Raw genomic sequence first — 11,761 nt, 5'->3', positions numbered from 1 at the left:
TTCTTCTAGGCAAACGTCTTCCTCGGGGGTTCGGGGGCTCGGCAGCCCCCCACTCGGCGGGTCCGGACGGATCTCCGAAGGGTCGGGAGGCGGCTCCCCCCCCCGGAGCCCGGGAAGATGGTGCATCCCGCTCGGCCTCGATCACGTGGGCGCCTCCTCTGTGACGTCGGCCGCTTCAATGTAGCAAAGCTCGGCCTCTGGAATTCTGAGAACTAATTTGCTATTCGGTGACATAAGAGGGGGGAGCGCGCGCCGCCTGCCCGGGGTCTGGGGCTCCTTCCCTGTCTCGCGCCCATAAACACCACCACCACCTCCACGAGCTCAGGGCACCAAACGGGGGGCAGGGGCTCTGGGCCCCTGAAGGAAGCCCGCCTGCCCCGATGTAGGTTAGGCAGCTCGAGCCAAACAATAAACACTCTTCCAGGGCACGGGGAGAGAGGACACAAGGAGAGAGGGAGAGCTTTCGATCTAGAATCTCAGCACATTGGCAAAGCCGTGTTTGGTGGGTCTTCGTGCTCTACTTCTCTTTGGGGTGGGGGGAGGCGCTGGGCTGGGCTTCTTTGGGGACCGAGCTTTGGCCTTTCGCTCGGAGGGCTGGAGGTGGAGGTTGGGGTTTTTGCTGTCGTGGGGTTTTGGTTGGTTTGTTTTGGGGTATTTAAAAAAAATTTTGGCTTCTAACAGCTCTTGCAAGTTTCTGCTCTTATATTAAAAAGTCCGTGAGCCCCAGGTGCCTTTGGATTTTCTCTGAGGGTGCTGTTATTGGGTATTATTATTGTTATTGTTATTATTATTATTTTAAAGATAGGCTGCTTCTAGCGTCTTAAAGGAGGCTTTTATTAGATTGTAACCTTCTGGAAGAAGCATAATTTGGGGTCGTAGACGGTGATCTTTCTGCCCCTTCCCTTGCCCTCTCCCTGTGGCCCCCTCCCGCCGACAGATGTATTTTACTTTCTCATCCAAATCCCGCTCCCCGCCCCCCCCACTCTCTTTTTAAAAAGGGGGGACGTTCTGCTCTAGGATCAAATACTCTGAGGATTAGGGCTCTGTTCCCTTGTTTCTTTCCAGGACTGTAAGTGGTGGGTTTGCTCTTTTACTGTTTTTGTTGACTCTTGTGAAATAGATTTCATGTTGTAATGAAGGGGGAGGGGGGACGACAAATCACGGAAACAAATAAATTCATCTCTATTTTTGGTTTCTCTTGGTTTTCCTGTGAATCAAGGGCATTGTAAAAAAAAAAATCAGTTGGGAGAGAACAGTGAGAGGGAATTCACCAGGCCTGCTTGGCCCGGATCAAGAAGGCTGAGATCGGGAACCGACAGTGCTCATGGGCAGCCCAGCCCGGCCCAGCCCGGCCAGCCCAGCTCAGCCCCGAAGGGCTTTGCACTTTACATATGATTTATGGGAGGGGGTCTTACTGCTGCGACTTTTTTTTTTTAAGCCAACACTCTGCCCAAGTGCACTGTGGGGCCTGGCTTGTTTTTGTTCTTAGCTGACAGTTTCTCTGTTTAAATGTGGTTGGGGTTTTTCCCCTCCTACTCATCCCTAGATGAAGGAGATTCTTCCTTGATTTCTGTCTCTGTTTCTCTCTACATATGGCGACTAATGATATTTCAGATTCCTCAACACTTAATCCCAAATGTTCAGACCAGAAGTCTCAGTAAGAGACCGAGGTGTTCTTTGCTTAAGCCCATCTCAAGTCCTATTCCTTCAGGCAACTTATTGAAAAACAGATAAGTCTCTGAAGGTTTGTAACTTCTACAAAGTTATACCCATGTGGGTCCCCCCCCCCTAAAGTTAGAAAAAAAAATCCCTTTATATTGACTTGTAAGGGGGCAGGGCTACGAAAGCGAAAGCTCCGGACTTTTTTTTTTTTCCTGGCACGTCCCTCCCGCTTGCTCTCACATAAGAAGTTAGACATCAAAAAACGGCTTAGGACGCTCTCTGAATACTGCACCCCAACACCTGGCAGAGTGAACCAGTCTTGGATTTTTTAGAAAGGATCAGAGCCACTTCTAGGGAAGATTGTGGTGTTTTGCAGAAGGGCCAGAGAGAAATAAATAATACATCGCCTAGGCTTTGACCATGTAAAATCTGAAGAGCGGAATACTTATTGACAGATGGATCTCTGCAGAAAGCAATGCTTTTTGTAGAGTGTTCTTAGGGAACCGCAGAGGCCTAATCCACCCACCCTAGTTGGAAATAAAAATTCAGGCCATTTCCCCCTACCCCCACCCCCCACCCCCAGCCCTAATCAGCTTTTCCTGATTGTTCCTCCAGCACTTATTTTTGTGGAGTTTCAAGTAGATTTCCATCTGTGCCAGAAATAGGGCACATATATTTTTTCTCAATATTTTTTTTTCTTTGCATGTTTTCCCCTTGCATCTTTTATCTGCAGTGTGTATTTGGAGACAGACCTTTGGCTGTGTCTATAACTGGTCACTCCTCAGCATTTTCCCAGGCTTCCACCACTGTACTGATTTTGCTGGGAAATCCCTCCTAAAATTCCCAGCAGGCCGCACACCTTCCCCTATCCGCGCTGACCTGCCGCAGGTCCCCGGAACCTTTTCCCTCTTGCCACTCTGGGCTCAGCCCCATGGGGGCACTGCAGAGCAGAGTGAGAGCCTGAATGCACGTTCTTCCACTCCAGCCCCCACCTCCTCAAGCCGAGGGAGACAGGGAGGGAGGGAGGTTTGGGGGAATGAAATTCACCATTCCATCACCTCGGTTAGTCATGGGTCTGGGCCCTTGGAGTGACAGCAACGGGCGGGTTAGAGGACTAGCTTCTGCCAACGGCAGCAGGATCCAAGGGGCTGCTTTTTGTTTTTATTTATTAGGTCTGTAGTTGGACCTGGGAGCCATGTGAGGACTGGCGGGGAAGGTAGGTTATTTGTTTTAAAAAAAAAAAAGAGGAAAAGAAGAAAGAAAAAAGAGAAAATCTTTTAAAATTTAGAAAATAATTTAAGATACCTGCTCAGCTTATGAAGTGAGTGACTTCTCTTTAGCCTAGGAACTAAACACTCCAGTTTTAAACACCGGTACTAACACAGATTCTGCTCTCTCCAGAAGCTGGTTAAAGGCCCTTGACCTAGGCAATCTTCCCCCCAGCCCTTGCATGGCCTGAATGCTGGCATTGGCCATTCTGTTCGGTGGAAATCCCTTCCAGATTTCCCTCCATTTTTCCTTTTCTCCCTACTAGAAACCAGAGGGTGGGTCTCATCAATAGCAGCCCAGGGTATCCCCTGATGGCCTCAGGAGTAGCTATGTGGTAACACTTGTGGAGGGGCAAGAGCTGAGACAGAAAGTATTTTTCAGCAGTACCTGGACATCAAGGGGTCTGGTCACCTGCTCAGATTTGGAGCGGGATGGAATGTGGGCTCCAGTGTCGTGAATTAATAGTTGCTTAGCACTGCCACCCAAAATAGATGCACAGAGAACGGCTCCTCAGTAGGGGGGAGGGGAGGGGTGGGGAGGGAAGAGGGTTCTATTGGGTCCTGCTCACAGCTGCCGAGTAAATATAAACTTTAATACAAATGCCAGTGGACTACTCCTAATATTACATCTATTTAAAGAAAAGGACAGATTTTCACATTCAGTTTCTTTCTCCCAGCTCAGCTCCTGAAGATAAAGTCGCCTTTATGAAAGAAACCCACCCTTGTCCCAATCATGCTGTCCCCCACCCCCAACTCTTTACGCAAACAAATAGAAGGGGGAACTCCCAGCCGATAGACGCACACTTGCCTAATAACACCGTGGCTTCAGATTTTCTCCCCTCATGCCCGCCCTAAAGATGTGGCAGTACCCAGGCCTTTTCATCTACCTGGCCCTCTCTGACAGTGCATGGCACCCTAGGGGTAGGCATTAAAGGAAGGCTAAATGCAAAGGGTATCATTGTCAAGGAAGAAGACGCATATTCCTATAGGCGGAGTGAGTGACGGCCAGGAGTCATCTGGGCTTCCACATTCTATGTGATTTGTGCATTTCTTAGGGAGCTGCCGCTGGCATCGGCCTTCTTAAGACACTTCGGGCTTGGGGGTTCCTCACCTCCCCGGTGCAACAACATCATGCCACAGCTTAAGTTGTGGGCAAGACGTTCTGTGCCTGGCTTCAGGTTTTGCCCATTCATCCACTTGATTTGCATGAAATCACATTTCCTCCCCTCCCCCAATTTGAAGCCAACTTCAGCATTGCTTTGCTGTCCCTTGGAAGTAAATGGTTTGTTTAAAATGGGCTTTAGCCGGGGAGCTCTGGGACAGCAGAAAACACTGGAGGGACTATTTCCGACCTCCTGGGGGGAAAAAAAAAGGCTTGAACTTGATTTCAATTCACACATTTGCCTGCCGCCCCGAGCTGGATTACTTGGAGCCAGTGACGAGTCCCTCGTGTGCGTGCGTGTGTGCGTGGTTTTGTTTTTGTTTTTGTTTTTCAGAAACCCTCCCAACCCAGTTTTCCCCAGTGCATTCATTTTCCAAAACTTCCCAGGACTTATTTATAAAAAGGAAATGCATGGTGAGTGCTTAAAATAGAGAGATAATTAGGAAAGGGAGGGAGAGGGGATCTCTTGTTTATGGTGTTGGGGCCCTGTCTCTTCGGGTAACAGGGTTATTTTTCGCTTCCCATGAAACCCTAGCAGGAGGGAAGGCCACAGAACAGGGACGCACCTCGGCTGTTTGCAAACCAAGCACGCTGGGGCCTGGCCTGCCCGGCTCTCTCTCTACGCAGAGACTGGGAGTGGAAAAACTGGATTTGCGTGTCGGGCCTGCCTCTTTTTTTTTTTTTTTCTTTCCTCTGCTTTCCTCCTCGCACACGCCTTCTGTACACCTGACCGTGCGGAAGCCTATGGGAAGGAGCAGCCGATTGCGCGGAGGGCTGAAGAATGTGCCCGGGGACGGCATTGGTATTTTTCCACTCGCAAACCCACAGTGACTTGTTTATTTCACCCTCCTGTAAGGAGCTGTTCAGGGGCCTGCACGCCTGGTTTTGGGGTCGCCCAGGCCTTGGGCGATGGACGCGGCAGGGCAGAGAGCAGATCTGCTTCTCCCCAGCCTGGGGGCCCACGTTCCTGGGGCCTGGCCAAAGAACCCCAGACCTAGGACCTGGAAAGGGGGAAGGAGAGGGGGGCATTGGGGCCCGAGGGGAGGGTGTTAAAATTTAAACTGGCAAAGTCAAGTAAAAGCTAGCCTCCCCTCTATCAATTTTTAACCAATTGCAGACCAAAGTCTGGGATTATGCTGAGGGGGTCAAAAAGCCGCTGGAAGATAAAATAAACCCCAGGCTGGCAGGGGGCAGGTCTGGAGACCTTGTACCTTTGATCTCCTGCAACTGCCTCCGACAGAAGTGACAGTTGCCTTGGCTTTCCTGCCCCAGAACCCGGTTTTTGCACACATCCCGGGAAGGATTGAGCATACAGAAGTGGGGTAAGGGCATGTGGCTAGGCAGAATCTCCCAGGCCTTGGGTGTGGGCACTCGGGAGCATGTCACAACCGTCACGTGGCTTATTAAAAAAAAAAAAAACCTAGAGAGAAATTCCTAGTAAGAAACTTAGAGATGGCTCAGCCCGGGTGCATTGGGGTAATTATTTGATGTCAGAGGAAATAGCAGATCAGGAGTATACCTTCCTTCCTTCAAAAGAAAAAAAAAGCCTTCATCCGCCAGCACTAACTCTGAAAGCAAAGAAATCACTATTTCTTATACATTCAAAACAAAACAAAACACTAAAAACAAAGGCTGAAACTCACTTAATTGTCTTGTCCAAATTGACCCAATCCCATAATAGAGCTAGATAGAATATTAGAGGGGGTGGGGAAAGAAACAACAATGCAAAAACAAAACCCTGTGCCCTTGAATCAATGTTTAAGGAAAATTCACTTGGGGTGAGGGTGAGGAGCACCCAAAGATACTGGGAGACTACTGCTCGGGAGGCAGGTACCTTGCCAGGGAGAGAGAGACTCATATGGAATGAGAGCAGGTGAGAGAGAAAGGCAGAGAGACAGAGACAGGGAGAGTAAGGGAGAGAGAGGGGAGAGAGACAGAGACAGGGAGAGTAAGGGAGAGAGAGGGGAGAGAGACAGAGACAGGGAGAGAGAGAGCAGTAGTTCTCCTTTCTTTTCACTCATTCTTGTTGGAGTAGATAAAAAGCAAGTCTCTAAGTCAGGAAGCCTTGGGACCTGGATCTGCCTCTGACACATACTAACTGGGTGACCCTGGGCAAGTCACTTAGTGACTATCTTTGCTCCAGGCAGTTCGGGAGGCTACAAGTTGTAGAACAAGTACCAACCTAAACCGGGCAGGAAGCATGGAAAGGAGCTGCACCAATGAAATCATTTCCCTGACCCAAAACAATAACAAACCTAAGCACAGATCTTGGAGGTTTCTAACTGAAGAAGGAATGCGAGTGTTATCAGAGCCCTCTAAATTTCAGAGCCCCAGGGCAAAGTCCTAGTCACCATGCCCTAGTTGCATCCCCTGCCCTAGTTTCATCTTGTGCTTGTCATCTGTAAAACACAGGGAGTCCTTTCCAATTTTTCACCAATTCCTTTGCAACCCTGTGGAAAATATGGCTCCTTAACAGAAAGGGAGGGGGGAGGGGAGACAAAGCCCAACTCTTCAGGCTTTAATAAAGCTTCTCCCTTGTAGTAAAGTTAGAGATTGGATTGGATGAAGCTGCATTTTCTCCGTCGGGCTCTGGAGGCACAGTAAAAGCAGCGTTTGTTTCTGATGGGCCCGGCATTGCTTGGAGAAGCCCAGGATTAGAGCAAGATGAGGCCAAATCTCTATCAAGCTCAGTGAATCAGCATGGGCTCCACTGTGTCCATTCATTCAGGCAGCATGTTTTTACTGATCGCCTGATGTGGACAAAGCTCTAGGATGTCTCTTCTGAGCCCCTCACACGGCAGATGAGGGGCCCTTTCTGAGGAGCCTAATAACCCAGGCCCTTGGGCTTCGATGTTCTCATCTGTAAAAGGGATTATAGGCGTTGAAGATGCCTTGTAAACGTTGATCCCATGAATAGGAAGGTCATTGCTCTCCTGGAGATCCTCTGCTGACAGAAAGATCTTGCGGTGACCATCCCCTGCCACTACCACAGAATCACACACCTCTACCCCATTCCAACAGGCTTAAAGACTTGAAGGAAGGGAAGCCTCCCTAGTCCTGGCTGCTTAACCTCTTATGTAGGTGAAAGGACCATTAAGACTCTCAATTAGTGGCTTCTTTGGAACTTGCAGTCCCCCTCCCACCTCCGCCCCTACCCCCAAATGTCCAAGTCTTCTTCAGTCACGCTTCCTCCCTCCTGTCCTGAGGAAGTCGTTTCTGTTGAGTATCCAGCTGGACAACTGACATTTTCATATTCTGTTTGGCCCAGTGTTCTAACTTGCCTACATCTTTTGGGCCTGCCTCTGTCAGCCAGATAGCTGTCCCAACCAGCTTTGCAAGTTTGATAAGACAGTCCCCTACGCTTCCATCTAAGTGACTGATAAAACCATCAGACAGCACAGGCTCCCTTGCCCTATAGGCCTCACACAGGTCATCTAGCCTGGCAGACCGCCCCACAATCGGGATCCTGAAGTTTTGCTCCCAAAAAAGTTAACAAATAACTTAACTGGGAGAATTAAAAGTACCACCATGACTCTAAGCAAGATGAACATGAAAGGGAAACATGGGAAACGAAATGCTCTAAAAACTGAGTCTTGATTTTTCATTGACTTCCACGGTCATAAGAATTCACATTTCTCTGAGGCCGTAAGGTTTGCGAAGCACTTTTCTTCCCTTGGTGTTTTGAGGTAGGCAAGACAAGTGTTATCTCCATTTTGTGGGTAAGGAACCTGATTGTCTGAGAGGCTGGGTAGCTGACCCTGGATCTCAAAGAAGGTGTCTGGGGAACCCAGACTTCCCAAATCCTGCTCTTCACAACCTCACTTCTGCCTCTAATCCCAGTGATGTTTTCAATTCCTTTATGATCCATCATCATTGGACAGGGGGCCACTAACACATCTCCCCTTTGATCCATACTAAAGGAGGCACAGGATTTTGAGAGCTGGACAGAACGATGCATCACAGATTGCCAGGCAAGTGCTCATCCCACCTCTGCTTGAAGACCTCCAAGGAGGGACAACGCACTCCCCACCAGGGCAGCCCATACTAGTTGGGAGCTCCTCCATCGGGTAGGAAGTTTTGTGTTTCCTTTTCCCTAGAGTAGATCTCCCTCTTTACAACTTCCATCCGATGTCCTTGGTTCTGCCTTCTAGGACCAAAGAGAAGAAATGTCATCCCTCCACCACACGACAACCTTTGAAAGACTTGAGCAAAATGATCAGATGCCCCCCTTGCCTTTTCTTCTTGGAGCTGAGCATTCCCAGGCCTGTTGACTGATTCTCGGAGGACATGGAGAAGACTCAGAGCCCTTCACCATTCAGGTCATCATTCCCTGGACACCCACCTTATCGATGCCCTTCTTAAATCAAGCCACGCCCAGAACTAAACACAACACTGTAGATTCTCGCTTCTCAAACTATAGGCTGCAGCAGTAAAGAGCTATGTATAGGGGCAGCTAGATGGCGCAGTGGATAGAGCACCGGCCCTGGATCCAGGAGGACCTGAGTTCAAATCCAGCCTCAGACACTTAACACTTCATAGCTGTGTGACCCTGGGCAAGTCACTTAACCCCAACTGCCTCACTAAAAAAAAAAAAAAAAAAGAGCTATGTATAGCTATTTCATATACGGATATGCCTGGGGTTCTGTAAAAATTTCTTGGGTGAAAAGGGGTTGAGAGTTGAAAACATTTAAGTAGCCCTGGTCCAGGAGAGTGGTAAGAAAATCAGAGATACTTTGACAAAAGTCTGGTTAAAACCTTGGTAAACAGAACCCTGCTGTCATTGCAGTTAAGTAGATCTTAATAAATTTGTTCATACACTTAGGTTTCCCAGAGATTAACATGAACAATTGCCCGTGATAAATTTTACTATAATGCAAACAACCCTCCCCATATAGTTCTGTTTTGTCAATTCAAAATTTTTCATATGGTAAAAGCAAGACTGCTCTGCAATCTGACTGAAAGAATGAATGATAATTATGAGGACTCTTGAGGAAACATGCCCCTGACCTCCTGATAGCTGGAGACAGTAAGAGCTCAGAGGGCAAAATAAGACAGCTATTGGTTTGGACATGGCCAATGAGGCCCATGAAGATTTTTGTTTGCTTGACTAGGTTTTGTTTTGTTTAATTCTCATTTGGCAATGAGGGTGGATTTTTAATGATTAAAAAAACACATATGTATAAGTGCATGTGTATATATGAAACATGTACACACATTTATTAAAGGGTATGGAAAGACATCCGGGAGGAGACACATCTAGACAGAAGAAAGAAGGCTGGATTGGGGGTCAGAGGATGTGCTTTCAAATCCTAGCTATTCTTGCAACGTACATGACCTTGGGCAAGTCACAATTTCTCAAGTTTATCATTTGTAAATGAGGATGGCCATTTATAGAAAGGTCAGCCCTACTTTGAGTCTCTCAACCCATGACAGGGCTGTCTTTCACTGAAACAATGGGTCAGCATTACAGAAGCCTCAAGTTACAGGTGACTTCAGTGATCACCCAGCCCAGCCTGGGCTCACCAGTAGGGCTGGCATCAGATCCAGCTCTCACTGAGATAGAGCCAGAGCGGTGGCTCATTCGACCCTCATATTCCTTTAACTCTAGGGAGTGTTATCTGTCTTCAAGCCCAAATCTGCCTCCTTGTAAGCTGTGCCCAATCCTCTGAGGATGATCTGACCCCTCCTCCATGTGACAACCACACTGGTGCTTGAAGGTGGCTACTGTCCAGACCAGAAGTCCCTAACCCCTTCATCCTATCTTTGATCTTCTGCCTTGATCTACACTGACTCTCCTGAACCATAGGCTAAACTGGATGTTTTGTTTTTTTTTTTTAATGAGCAGTCAAGTCAGGGGAGGGGAGATGCCTGGTTTTCTAGAGAGTTCATACATCCTGGGCTCTAGGAGAGTGACATCAAGGGATGAAATCTCCTCTGCACCCAGCTGAATGTCAGGACCCTGGGACAAAGGCTTGTTGGCCCCTTGCTAGTTTTGTGCAGACAGCTAGACTGTACCTAATTGTTCAGAAGGGCATCAGGACCACCTCCTGCCTCTTCAGAGATGGCATGGAATGCAGCATGCAATTCCTGCATTCCTGTAATAGAGCAAGTGACCCTAAGGACATGAGAAAATCACTTTTCTTTTTCTTTTGTTTGTTTATTTGTTTCTTTTTTTTTTCAAAGTCTCGAGTTACATATCTTGCTCAGTGTTGGAGTTTTCCCCACCTTCATTTCACTAAGGGTTTCTTCCTTCCTGAGGTGAACTCGTGAGTCTGACCCTGAGATCAGTAGGAGGAATGTGTTTGGGGTCCCTGGGGTCCAGGACCAAAGCTCGAGGTTGTCAGTTGTTGATAAAATGATTTGGCTGATGCCGAGAAAGAGAGGAAACAAAGCGAACCATTTCACCCATTCCTTTCAATGAGTTTATTTTCCTTAGAACACACAAATTTGATATGGAGACTAGGTCATGGGAACAGAAACTTGCAGTAGGAAGAGATCAGAAAAGTCTTCTAGTCTAGCCCCCTCACTTTACAGGGGAGGAAACTGAGTCAGAGAGCTGTGAAGTGCCTTGTCTAATGTCACCCCAGCAATTAGTAGCCAAGAGGGGGCGGGCATCTGGGTCCTAGGCCTCTGTCTTCTGTGCCTAACTTTTCCAGGGCTCTCCTGGGGCCCAGAAGCTTGGACAGCCGGGAGCTACAAAGGGATGAACCCGGCCACAGATGGTGTGCCTAGGTGACTTTGGACTCCTTCATCTATCAGACCAGAGCCTTGGGCCTCCAAAGGCCCTCCTCACTCTGGATCCAGGGCCCTGTGATCCCTAATTCCCAGGGGTTTGTCTGCACCATCACCTGATTATGGTCACGATGGTTTCCCCATAGCAACCGACAGCCACTTTCTGCTGAGGTGTGGAAAGAGTCCAATCGTGCCCCCTCTGCATGATGCTCCCCAAGCCTTGACCTCCAGGTCCAGACCCAGACACCCCTGATCGACATACTGTGACCTTTAGAATCCATACCCTTGCAGGCTCTTTCAAGCCAAATCAGCCTCCACAGTGTTCTCCATATTGACATTTTACCTCCAACCTCCACACCTTTGCCCAAGCTGGCCCCCGTCCCTGGCAAGCCCTCCCTCTTCTTACAATACTTAGCTTCTTTCACAATGCAGCTCAAGAACCACCTTCAATCTGAGGCCTTTCCTGAGACTACCTCTCTCCACCCAACTCATTTTCCATTGACTCAGTTTACATTCGCCATTTACATGCATGTGTAATCCAGCTAGAAACCACAAGCGTGTACATGCATCTGTTATTTTCTCCCAATGGGATGTAGGTGCTTTGAGGATGGAGCAGCTAGGTGGCTAAGTGGATAGAGTGCCTGGCCTGGGGTCAGGAAGACTCATCTTTGTGAGTTCCAATGTGGTCTCAAATACTTTTAGCTGTGTGACCCTGGGCAAGTCACTTCACCCTGTTTGCCTCAGTTTATTCATCTGTAAAGTGGGTTGGAGAAGGAATGGCGACCCACTCTGGTATCTCTGCTGAGAAAACCCTAAGTGGGGTCATGGAGAGTCAGACACGACTGAATGACGACAACAAGCTTTGGGACCACTTCCTTCTTGTCTGTATATCCCCAGCATCTAGCAGAGTACCTGACACACTGGAGGAACTTAATAA

The 11,761-nt window shown here is 48.3% G+C and overlaps 1 long non-coding RNA gene across 1 annotated transcript; it reads left to right on the top strand.

Moving 5' to 3' along the window:
- The first annotated feature begins 46 nt into the window (after positions 1-46).
- Positions 47-11,550, top strand: LOC122746051. Its single transcript, XR_006355512.1, has 5 exons — positions 47-502; positions 2,835-2,878; positions 4,427-4,506; positions 8,013-8,159; positions 8,244-11,550. It is a non-coding gene; the product is annotated as an uncharacterized LOC122746051 (long non-coding RNA).
- The last annotated feature ends 211 nt before the right edge of the window (positions 11,551-11,761 follow it).

The sequence above is a fragment of the Dromiciops gliroides genome, chromosome 3 (genome assembly GCF_019393635.1).
Source record: "Dromiciops gliroides isolate mDroGli1 chromosome 3, mDroGli1.pri, whole genome shotgun sequence".
In the NCBI taxonomy this organism is placed as follows: domain Eukaryota; kingdom Metazoa; phylum Chordata; class Mammalia; order Microbiotheria; family Microbiotheriidae; genus Dromiciops; species Dromiciops gliroides.
This window is presented reverse-complemented; position numbering and strand designations above follow the sequence as displayed.